The sequence below is a fragment of the Hyla sarda genome, unplaced genomic scaffold, assembly GCF_029499605.1.
Source record: "Hyla sarda isolate aHylSar1 unplaced genomic scaffold, aHylSar1.hap1 scaffold_1423, whole genome shotgun sequence".
In the NCBI taxonomy this organism is placed as follows: Eukaryota; Metazoa; Chordata; class Amphibia; order Anura; family Hylidae; genus Hyla; species Hyla sarda.
Window position 1 is genome coordinate 6,659 of NW_026608053.1, and position 12,223 is coordinate 18,881.

Genomic DNA, 12,223 nt, shown 5'->3' on the forward strand with positions numbered 1-12,223 from the left:
ACAAAATAAGATTAATGCTTATGAAGAAATATAAAATCTCATCCCTTCCCCAATATCGCGCCACACCCCTACCCCTTAATTCCCTGGTTGAACTTGATGGACATATGTCTTTTTTCGACCGTACTAACTATGTAACTATGTAACATAACATGGGGGGGGGGGGTGTCTCCTGGCTGTTCACACAGGTGTGTCATTGCTGTACATTGACCATGCATTGCTTCTGTGGTATTGCAAAGGCAAAGACAAATGCTTCCAGCCATCCATTGCACTAATGGATTGGTCATCAGCTGGCTGTCTATGTCCCGCATCAATATAGACCAAAGTACAGAGGGTTAGGCTATGCTATTGTGCACCTACCTGATGCATCAGAAGGTGCGAGGCCCTTGCTAAATTCTGTGCACAGACTTTGAGATCTATACTTTAGACTGTATCTAAACCTGCTCCAACATGGACTGACATTCTGGCCTACTTTCAGCCGATGCGACTTGTCTGTCGCTGAACAGTCGCTTTTTATGTATTCAGCACCTATGTATAATGTTGTAAAAATGCTCTAGAAGCTAAAGTCGCAGAAATGTCACACATATTTGGCCTGCAACTTTCTGTGCGACAAATTCAGACAGGAAAAATCAGTATAAATCCTTAGAAAATTATCCCCCAGTGTCTCCATCTGCTGGCGGTATTGAATAAGCATTGCTGCACTGATGGGGTATGCATTAGACGAAAAAAAAGAAGAAAAAGAAGAATAATACGCCCAGAAAAGAGGCGAAAAGGAGAAAAACGTAAAAAAACGTGAAAAAAAAGTAAGAGGAAGAGAAGGGGAAAAAAGGTGGAAATGGGTTTAAAAGTGATTTCGGCGGAGAAATATATATATATATATATATATATATATATATATATATATATATATATATATACGCGCACACACACACATATATATAAACGTATTCTCCGTTGAGATATTGCAGCCGCTGCTGTGTCCAGGCCCAGGAGCCTTAGCACTGTGCTGTGATGTCACTCAATACCACTGACATCACTAGGTGTAAACAACATCTCTCCTTTGCTGTGTATGTGACTATGGAGCTGTTTGGTGATGTCGTCTATTATGGCCTTCATAGAAGCAACAGGAGATTGTTGCATCCATCTAGAACCCTCAGAACTACAGTGCTATGATGTCACTCACTTCCACAGGCCTTGCAGAGTGTAAACAACAACAACCCAGCTTTGTTGTGTATGTAACCATAGGGATTTGTGATGTCACCTAGAACCTTCACAGCAGCGACAGCTTTATGAGGAGCATCAGCACTGCTCTGCCTGAGCAGAACCATCACCGCCATAGGTTGTCAAATAACCCGGGTTTAACCCACACAGGTAAGTCCAATGGGGTGCAGGCATGTCCTCTATGCTTACAGCTTCCCGTGGGTGTTGGTTTGATACCGTTTGGGGACAGCCAAGGAGGCATCTGCAGGCAACAAAGGTAGGTGTGTGCTTGTGTGTGTGTTTCCTATGCAGATCCTAAGCCCAGTGTCACATGCAAGTAGGAGGAGTAAGAAGGGTTCCTGGCAAATCCGGGTTATGGATTGCATTTAAAAAGGCCCCGTGGGAGTGCAATGGGCCCCTGTCTTGCTGCTTAGCAATAATGGTATGGGTTTAGGTTCTGCTGTGTGTACTGGTGGTTGACTGCCCCCCAGCCCAGAGTGTGCATGGAAAATTGTCTGGCAGCCTCCCTGACAGCAAGCAGTGATAGTGCCCATGAAGGGCACCTTGTTGGGCCCGCCCCTTTCACGGTTATCGCTTCTCGGCCTTTTGGCTAAGATCAAGTGTAGTATCTGTTCTTATCAGTTTAATATCTGATACGTCCCCTATCTGGGGACCATATATTAAATGGATTTTTGAGAACGGGGGCCGATTTCGAAGCTTGCTTCCGTCGCCCTATGCATTGACCCGATATGGCAGTATCTTCGGGTACAGTGCACCACCCCCTTACAGGGTTAAAAAGAAAGATTCCTACTTTCATTGCTACCTGCTTGCTGGCTAGCCAGCCAGCCAGCCCTGTGGGCCTTGCTGCTGCTGCAGCCAAAAAACAAAAGGTGGTGCTGCTGCTGCTGCTTCTGCTGCTTCTGCTTCTGCTTGTGTCTGGCCGCTGTTGGAGCGTCCAGGCACAGGACTTCTGCTGCTGCTGACTAAATGGCCTCCTTAATTGGATCATTTGAGTAGCCAGCACACCTGTGCAGGTAGGGCATGACATGATAGGCAGCTGCCTTGATAGCGGGTGGGTGCTGAATGTTCCTAATTGACAAAATAAGATTAATGCTTATGAAGAAATATAAAATCTCATCCCTTCCCCAATATCGCGCCACACCCCTACCCCTTAATTCCCTGGTTGAACTTGATGGACATATGTCTTTTTTCGACCGTACTAACTATGTAACTATGTAACATAACATGGGGGGGGGGGGGGGGGGTCTCCTGGCTGTTCACACAGGTGTGTCATTGCTGTACATTGACCATGCATTGCTTCTGTGGTATTGCAAAGGCAAAGACAAATGCTTCCAGCCATCCATTGCACTAATGGATTGGTCATCAGCTGGCTGTCTATGTCCCGCATCAATATAGACCAAAGTACAGAGGGTTAGGCTATGCTATTGTGCACCTACCTGATGCATCAGAAGGTGCGAGGCCCTTGCTAAATTCTGTGCACAGACTTTGAGATCTATACTTTAGACTGTATCTAAACCTGCTCCAACATGGACTGACATTCTGGCCTACTTTCAGCCGATGCGACTTGTCTGTCGCTGAACAGTCGCTTTTTATGTATTCAGCACCTATGTATAATGTTGTAAAAATGCTCTAGAAGCTAAAGTCGCAGAAATGTCACACATATTTGGCCTGCAACTTTCTGTGCGACAAATTCAGACAGGAAAAATCAGTATAAATCCTTAGAAAATTATCCCCCAGTGTCTCCATCTGCTGGCGGTATTGAATAAGCATTGCTGCACTGATGGGGTATGCATTAGACGAAAAAAAAGAAGAAAAAGAAGAATAATACGCCCAGAAAAGAGGCGAAAAGGAGAAAAACGTAAAAAAACGTGAAAAAAAAGTAAGAGGAAGAGAAGGGAAAAAAAGGTGGAAATGGGTTTAAAAGTGATTTCGGCGGAGAAATATATATATATATATATATATATATATATATATATATATACGCGCACACACACACATATATATAAACGTATTCTCCGTTGAGATATTGCAGCCGCTGCTGTGTCCAGGCCCAGGAGCCTTAGCACTGTGCTGTGATGTCACTCAATACCACTGACATCACTAGGTGTAAACAACATCTCTCCTTTGCTGTGTATGTGACTATGGAGCTGTTTGGTGATGTCGTCTATTATGGCCTTCATAGAAGCAACAGGAGATTGTTGCATCCATCTAGAACCCTCAGAACTACAGTGCTATGATGTCACTCACTTCCACAGGCCTTGCAGAGTGTAAACAACAACAACCCAGCTTTGTTGTGTATGTAACCATAGGGATTTGTGATGTCACCTAGAACCTTCACAGCAGCGACAGCTTTATGAGGAGCATCAGCACTGCTCTGCCTGAGCAGAACCATCACCGCCATAGGTTGTCAAATAACCCGGGTTTAACCCACACAGGTAAGTCCAATGGGGTGCAGGCATGTCCTCTATGCTTACAGCTTCCCGTGGGTGTTGGTTTGATACCGTTTGGGGACAGCCAAGGAGGCATCTGCAGGCAACAAAGGTAGGTGTGTGCTTGTGTGTGTGTTTCCTATGCAGATCCTAAGCCCAGTGTCACATGCAAGTAGGAGGAGTAAGAAGGGTTCCTGGCAAATCCGGGTTATGGATTGCATTTAAAAAGGCCCCGTGAGAGTGCAATGGGCCCCTGTCTTGCTGCTTAGCAATAATGGTATGGGTTTAGGTTCTGCTGTGTGTACTGGTGGTTGACTGCCCCCCAGCCCAGAGTGTGCATGGAAAATTGTCTGGCAGCCTCCCTGACAGCAAGCAGTGATAGTGCCCATGAAGGGCACCTTGTTGGGCCCGCCCCTTTCACGGTTATCGCTTCTCGGCCTTTTGGCTAAGATCAAGTGTAGTATCTGTTCTTATCAGTTTAATATCTGATACGTCCCCTATCTGGGGACCATATATTAAATGGATTTTTGAGAACGGGGGCCGATTTCGAAGCTTGCTTCCGTCGCCCTATGCATTGACCCGATATGGCAGTATCTTCGGGTACAGTGCACCACCCCCTTACAGGGTTAAAAAGAAAGATTCCTACTTTCATTGCTACCTGCTTGCTGGCTAGCCAGCTAGCCAGCCCTGTGGGCCTTGCTGCTGCTGCAGCCAAAAAACAAAAGGTGGTGCTGCTGCTGCTTCTGCTGCTTCTGCTTCTGCTTGTGTCTGGCCGCTGTTGGAGCGTCCAGTCACAGGACTTCTGCTGCTGCTGACTAAATGGCCTCCTTAATTGGATCATTTGAGTAGCCAGCACACCTGTGCAGGTAGGGCATGACATGATAGGCAGCTGCCTTGATAGCGGGTGGGTGCTGAATGTTCCTAATTGACAAAATAAGATTAATGCTTATGAAGAAATATAAAATCTCATCCCTTCCCCAATATCGCGCCACACCCCTACCCCTTAATTCCCTGGTTGAACTTGATGGACATATGTCTTTTTTCGACCGTACTAACTATGTAACTATGTAACATAACATGGGGGGGGGGGGGGGGTCTCCTGGCTGTTCACACAGGTGTGTCATTGCTGTACATTGACCATGCATTGCTTCTGTGGTATTGCAAAGGCAAAGACAAATGCTTCCAGCCATCCATTGCACTAATGGATTGGTCATCAGCTGGCTGTCTATGTCCCGCATCAATATAGACCAAAGTACAGAGGGTTAGGCTATGCTATTGTGCACCTACCTGATGCATCAGAAGGTGCGAGGCCCTTGCTAAATTCTGTGCACAGACTTTGAGATCTATACTTTAGACTGTATCTAAACCTGCTCCAACATGGACTGACATTCTGGCCTACTTTCAGCCGATGCGACTTGTCTGTCGCTGAACAGTCGCTTTTTATGTATTCAGCACCTATGTATAATGTTGTAAAAATGCTCTAGAAGCTAAAGTCGCAGAAATGTCACACATATTTGGCCTGCAACTTTCTGTGCGACAAATTCAGACAGGAAAAATCAGTATAAATCCTTAGAAAATTATCCCCCAGTGTCTCCATCTGCTGGCGGTATTGAATAAGCATTGCTGCACTGATGGGGTATGCATTAGACGAAAAAAAAGAAGAAAAAGAAGAATAATACGCCCAGAAAAGAGGCGAAAAGGAGAAAAACGTAAAAAAACGTGAAAAAAAAGTAAGAGGAAGAGAAGGGAAAAAAAGGTGGAAATGGGTTTAAAAGTGATTTCGGCGGAGAAATATATATATATATATATATATATATATATATATATATATACGCGCACACACACACATATATATAAACGTATTCTCCGTTGAGATATTGCAGCCGCTGCTGTGTCCAGGCCCAGGAGCCTTAGCACTGTGCTGTGATGTCACTCAATACCACTGACATCACTAGGTGTAAACAACATCTCTCCTTTGCTGTGTATGTGACTATGGAGCTGTTTGGTGATGTCGTCTATTATGGCCTTCATAGAAGCAACAGGAGATTGTTGCATCCATCTAGAACCCTCAGAACTACAGTGCTATGATGTCACTCACTTCCACAGGCCTTGCAGAGTGTAAACAACAACAACCCAGCTTTGTTGTGTATGTAACCATAGGGATTTGTGATGTCACCTAGAACCTTCACAGCAGCGACAGCTTTATGAGGAGCATCAGCACTGCTCTGCCTGAGCAGAACCATCACCGCCATAGGTTGTCAAATAACCCGGGTTTAACCCACACAGGTAAGTCCAATGGGGTGCAGGCATGTCCTCTATGCTTACAGCTTCCCGTGGGTGTTGGTTTGATACCGTTTGGGGACAGCCAAGGAGGCATCTGCAGGCAACAAAGGTAGGTGTGTGCTTGTGTGTGTGTTTCCTATGCAGATCCTAAGCCCAGTGTCACATGCAAGTAGGAGGAGTAAGAAGGGTTCCTGGCAAATCCGGGTTATGGATTGCATTTAAAAAGGCCCCGTGGGAGTGCAATGGGCCCCTGTCTTGCTGCTTAGCAATAATGGTATGGGTTTAGGTTCTGCTGTGTGTACTGGTGGTTGACTGCCCCCCAGCCCAGAGTGTGCATGGAAAATTGTCTGGCAGCCTCCCTGACAGCAAGCAGTGATAGTGCCCATGAAGGGCACCTTGTTGGGCCCGCCCCTTTCACGGTTATCGCTTCTCGGCCTTTTGGCTAAGATCAAGTGTAGTATCTGTTCTTATCAGTTTAATATCTGATACGTCCCCTATCTGGGGACCATATATTAAATGGATTTTTGAGAACGGGGGCCGATTTCGAAGCTTGCTTCCGTCGCCCTATGCATTGACCCGATATGGCAGTATCTTCGGGTACAGTGCACCACCCCCTTACAGGGTTAAAAAGAAAGATTCCTACTTTCATTGCTACCTGCTTGCTGGCTAGCCAGCTAGCCAGCCCTGTGGGCCTTGCTGCTGCTGCAGCCAAAAAACAAAAGGTGGTGCTGCTGCTGCTTCTGCTGCTTCTGCTGCTTCTGCTTCTGCTTGTGTCTGGCCGCTGTTGGAGCGTCCAGGCACAGGACTTCTGCTGCTGCTGACTAAATGGCCTCCTTAATTGGATCATTTGAGTAGCCAGCACACCTGTGCAGGTAGGGCATGACATGATAGGCAGCTGCCTTGATAGCGGGTGGGTGCTGAATGTTCCTAATTGACAAAATAAGATTAATGCTTATGAAGAAATATAAAATCTCATCCCTTCCCCAATATCGCGCCACACCCCTACCCCTTAATTCCCTGGTTGAACTTGATGGACATATGTCTTTTTTCGACCGTACTAACTATGTAACTATGTAACATAACATGGGGGGGGGGGGGTCTCCTGGCTGTTCACACAGGTGTGTCATTGCTGTACATTGACCATGCATTGCTTCTGTGGTATTGCAAAGGCAAAGACAAATGCTTCCAGCCATCCATTGCACTAATGGATTGGTCATCAGCTGGCTGTCTATGTCCCGCATCAATATAGACCAAAGTACAGAGGGTTAGGCTATGCTATTGTGCACCTACCTGATGCATCAGAAGGTGCGAGGCCCTTGCTAAATTCTGTGCACAGACTTTGAGATCTATACTTTAGACTGTATCTAAACCTGCTCCAACATGGACTGACATTCTGGCCTACTTTCAGCCGATGCGACTTGTCTGTCGCTGAACAGTCGCTTTTTATGTATTCAGCACCTATGTATAATGTTGTAAAAATGCTCTAGAAGCTAAAGTCGCAGAAATGTCACACATATTTGGCCTGCAACTTTCTGTGCGACAAATTCAGACAGGAAAAATCAGTATAAATCCTTAGAAAATTATCCCCCAGTGTCTCCATCTGCTGGCGGTATTGAATAAGCATTGCTGCACTGATGGGGTATGCATTAGACGAAAAAAAAGAAGAAAAAGAAGAATAATACGCCCAGAAAAGAGGCGAAAAGGAGAAAAACGTAAAAAAACGTGAAAAAAAAGTAAGAGGAAGAGAAGGGAAAAAAAGGTGGAAATGGGTTTAAAAGTGATTTCGGCGGAGAAATATATATATATATATATATATATATATATATATATATATATATATACGCGCACACACACACATATATATAAACGTATTCTCCGTTGAGATATTGCAGCCGCTGCTGTGTCCAGGCCCAGGAGCCTTAGCACTGTGCTGTGATGTCACTCAATACCACTGACATCACTAGGTGTAAACAACATCTCTCCTTTGCTGTGTATGTGACTATGGAGCTGTTTGGTGATGTCATCTATTATGGCCTTCATAGAAGCAACAGGAGATTGTTGCATCCATCTAGAACCCTCAGAACTACAGTGCTATGATGTCACTCACTTCCACAGGCCTTGCAGAGTGTAAACAACAACAACCCAGCTTTGTTGTGTATGTAACCATAGGGATTTGTGATGTCACCTAGAACCTTCACAGCAGCGACAGCTTTATGAGGAGCATCAGCACTGCTCTGCCTGAGCAGAACCATCACCGCCATAGGTTGTCAAATAACCCGGGTTTAACCCACACAGGTAAGTCCAATGGGGTGCAGGCATGTCCTCTATGCTTACAGCTTCCCGTGGGTGTTGGTTTGATACCGTTTGGGGACAGCCAAGGAGGCATCTGCAGGCAACAAAGGTAGGTGTGTGCTTGTGTGTGTGTTTCCTATGCAGATCCTAAGCCCAGTGTCACATGCAAGTAGGAAGAGTAAGAAGGGTTCCTGGCAAATCCGGGTTATGGATTGCATTTAAAAAGGCCCCGTGGGAGTGCAATGGGCCCCTGTCTTGCTGCTTAGCAATAATGGTATGGGTTTAGGTTCTGCTGTGTGTACTGGTGGTTGACTGCCCCCCAGCCCAGAGTGTGCATGGAAAATTGTCTGGCAGCCTCCCTGACAGCAAGCAGTGATAGTGCCCATGAAGGGCACCTTGTTGGGCCCGCCCCTTTCACGGTTATCGCTTCTCGGCCTTTTGGCTAAGATCAAGTGTAGTATCTGTTCTTATCAGTTTAATATCTGATACGTCCCCTATCTGGGGACCATATATTAAATGGATTTTTGAGAACGGGGGCCGATTTCGAAGCTTGCTTCCGTCGCCCTATGCATTGACCCGATATGGCAGTATCTTCGGGTACAGTGCACCACCCCCTTACAGGGTTAAAAAGAAAGATTCCTACTTTCATTGCTACCTGCTTGCTGGCTAGCCAGCTAGCCAGCCCTGTGGGCCTTGTTGCTGCTGCAGCCAAAAAACAAAAGGTGGTGCTGCTGCTGCTTCTGCTGCTTCTGCTTCTGCTTGTGTCTGGCCGCTGTTGGAGCGTCCAGGCACAGGACTTCTGTTGCTGCTGACTAAATGGCCTCCTTAATTGGATCATTTGAGTAGCCAGCACACCTGTGCAGGTAGGGCATGACATGATAGGCAGCTGCCTTGATAGCGGGTGGGTGCTGAATGTTCCTAATTGACAAAATAAGATTAATGCTTATGAAGAAATATAAAATCTCATCCCTTCCCCAATATCGCGCCACACCCCTACCCCTTAATTCCCTGGTTGAACTTGATGGACATATGTCTTTTTTCGACCGTACTAACTATGTAACTATGTAACATAACATGGGGGGGGGGGGGGGGTCTCCTGGCTGTTCACACAGGTGTGTCATTGCTGTACATTGACCATGCATTGCTTCTGTGGTATTGCAAAGGCAAAGACAAATGCTTCCAGCCATCCATTGCACTAATGGATTGGTCATCAGCTGGCTGTCTATGTCCCGCATCAATATAGACCAAAGTACAGAGGGTTAGGCTATGCTATTGTGCACCTACCTGATGCATCAGAAGGTGCGAGGCCCTTGCTAAATTCTGTGCACAGACTTTGAGATCTATACTTTAGACTGTATCTAAACCTGCTCCAACATGGACTGACATTCTGGCCTACTTTCAGCCGATGCGACTTGTCTGTCGCTGAACAGTCGCTTTTTATGTATTCAGCACCTATGTATAATGTTGTAAAAATGCTCTAGAAGCTAAAGTCGCAGAAATGTCACACATATTTGGCCTGCAACTTTCTGTGCGACAAATTCAGACAGGAAAAATCAGTATAAATCCTTAGAAAATTATCCCCCAGTGTCTCCATCTGCTGGCGGTATTGAATAAGCATTGCTGCACTGATGGGGTATGCATTAGACGAAAAAAAAGAAGAAAAAGAAGAATAATACGCCCAGAAAAGAGGCGAAAAGGAGAAAAACGTAAAAAAACGTGAAAAAAAAGTAAGAGGAAGAGAAGGGAAAAAAAGGTGGAAATGGGTTTAAAAGTGATTTCGGCGGAGAAATATATATATATATATATATATATATATATATATATATATATATATACGCGCACACACACACATATATATAAACGTATTCTCCGTTGAGATATTGCAGCCGCTGCTGTGTCCAGGCCCAGGAGCCTTAGCACTGTGCTGTGATGTCACTCAATACCACTGACATCACTAGGTGTAAACAACATCTCTCCTTTGCTGTGTATGTGACTATGGAGCTGTTTGGTTATGTCGTCTATTATGGCCTTCATAGAAGCAACAGGAGATTGTTGCATCCATCTAGAACCCTCAGAACTACAGTGCTATGATGTCACTCACTTCCACAGGCCTTGCAGAGTGTAAACAACAACAACCCAGCTTTGTTGTGTATGTAACCATAGGGATTTGTGATGTCACCTAGAACCTTCACAGCAGCGACAGCTTTATGAGGAGCATCAGCACTGCTCTGCCTGAGCAGAACCATCACCGCCATAGGTTGTCAAATAACCCGGGTTTAACCCACACAGGTAAGTCCAATGGGGTGCAGGCATGTCCTCTATGCTTACAGCTTCCCGTGGGTGTTGGTTTGATACCGTTTGGGGACAGCCAAGGAGGCATCTGCAGGCAACAAAGGTAGGTGTGTGCTTGTGTGTGTGTTTCCTATGCAGATCCTAAGCCCAGTGTCACATGCAAGTAGGAGGAGTAAGAAGGGTTCCTGGCAAATCCGGGTTATGGATTGCATTTAAAAAGGCCCCGTGGGAGTGCAATGGGCCCCTGTCTTGCTGCTTAGCAATAATGGTATGGGTTTAGGTTCTGCTGTGTGTACTGGTGGTTGACTGCCCCCCAGCCCAGAGTGTGCATGGAAAATTGTCTGGCAGCCTCCCTGACAGCAAGCAGTGATAGTGCCCATGAAGGGCACCTTGTTGGGCCCGCCCCTTTCACGGTTATCGCTTCTCGGCCTTTTGGCTAAGATCAAGTGTAGTATCTGTTCTTATCAGTTTAATATCTGATACGTCCCCTATCTGGGGACCATATATTAAATGGATTTTTGAGAACGGGGGCCGATTTCGAAGCTTGCTTCCGTCGCCCTATGCATTGACCCGATATGGCAGTATCTTCGGGTACAGTGCACCACCCCCTTACAGGGTTAAAAAGAAAGATTCCTACTTTCATTGCTACCTGCTTGCTGGCTAGCCAGCTAGCCAGCCCTGTGGGCCTTGCTGCTGCTGCAGCCAAAAAACAAAAGGTGGTGCTGCTGCTGCTTCTGCTGCTTCTGCTTGTGTCTGGCCGCTGTTGGAGCGTCCAGGCACAGGACTTCTGCTGCTGCTGACTAAATGGCCTCCTTAATTGGATCATTTGAGTAGCCAGCACACCTGTGCAGGTAGGGCATGACATGATAGGCAGCTGCCTTGATAGCGGGTGGGTGCTGAATGTTCCTAATTGACAAAATAAGATTAATGCTTATGAAGAAATATAAAATCTCATCCCTTCCCCAATATCGCGCCACACCCCTACCCCTTAATTCCCTGGTTGAACTTGATGGACATATGTCTTTTTTCGACCGTACTAACTATGTAACTATGTAACATAACATGGGGGGGGGTCTCCTGGCTGTTCACACAGGTGTGTCATTGCTGTACATTGACCATGCATTGCTTCTGTGGTATTGCAAAGGCAAAGACAAATGCTTCCAGCCATCCATTGCACTAATGGATTGGTCATCAGCTGGCTGTCTATGTCCCGCATCAATATAGACCAAAGTACAGAGGGTTAGGCTATGCTATTGTGCACCTACCTGATGCATCAGAAGGTGCGAGGCCCTTGCTAAATTCTGTGCACAGACTTTGAGATCTATACTTTAGACTGTATCTAAACCTGCTCCAACATGGACTGACATTCTGGCCTACTTTCAGCCGATGCGACTTGTCTGTCGCTGAACAGTCGCTTTTTATGTATTCAGCACCTATGTATAATGTTGTAAAAATGCTCTAGAAGCTAAAGTCGCAGAAATGTCACACATATTTGGCCTGCAACTTTCTGTGCGACAAATTCAGACAGGAAAAATCAGTATAAATCCTTAGAAAATTATCCCCCAGTGTCTCCATCTGCTGGCGGTATTGAATAAGCATTGCTGCACTGATGGGGTATGCATTAGACGAAAAAAAAGAAGAAAAAGAAGAATAATACGCCCAGAAAAGAGGCGAAAAGGAGAAAAACGTAAAAAAACGTGAAAAAAAAG

The 12,223-nt window shown here is 45.7% G+C and overlaps 5 non-coding genes across 5 annotated transcripts; all 5 read left to right on the forward strand.

Moving 5' to 3' along the window:
* Positions 1–1,787: 1,787 nt before the first annotated feature.
* LOC130307382 (U2 spliceosomal RNA) lies at positions 1,788–1,978 on the forward strand. The gene has a single exon (XR_008856565.1). It is a non-coding gene; the product is annotated as a U2 spliceosomal RNA (small nuclear RNA).
* Positions 1,979–4,072: 2,094 nt separating this feature from the next.
* Positions 4,073–4,263, forward strand: LOC130307383 (U2 spliceosomal RNA). Its single transcript, XR_008856566.1, has one exon. It is a non-coding gene; the product is annotated as a U2 spliceosomal RNA (small nuclear RNA).
* A 2,089-nt stretch (positions 4,264–6,352) lies between these two features.
* Positions 6,353–6,543, forward strand: LOC130307384 (U2 spliceosomal RNA). The gene has a single exon (XR_008856567.1). It is a non-coding gene; the product is annotated as a U2 spliceosomal RNA (small nuclear RNA).
* A 2,101-nt stretch (positions 6,544–8,644) lies between these two features.
* On the forward strand, positions 8,645–8,835 carry LOC130307385 (U2 spliceosomal RNA). Its single transcript, XR_008856568.1, has one exon. It is a non-coding gene; the product is annotated as a U2 spliceosomal RNA (small nuclear RNA).
* A 2,095-nt stretch (positions 8,836–10,930) lies between these two features.
* On the forward strand, positions 10,931–11,121 carry LOC130307386 (U2 spliceosomal RNA). Its single transcript, XR_008856569.1, has one exon. It is a non-coding gene; the product is annotated as a U2 spliceosomal RNA (small nuclear RNA).
* Positions 11,122–12,223: the final 1,102 nt, after the last annotated feature.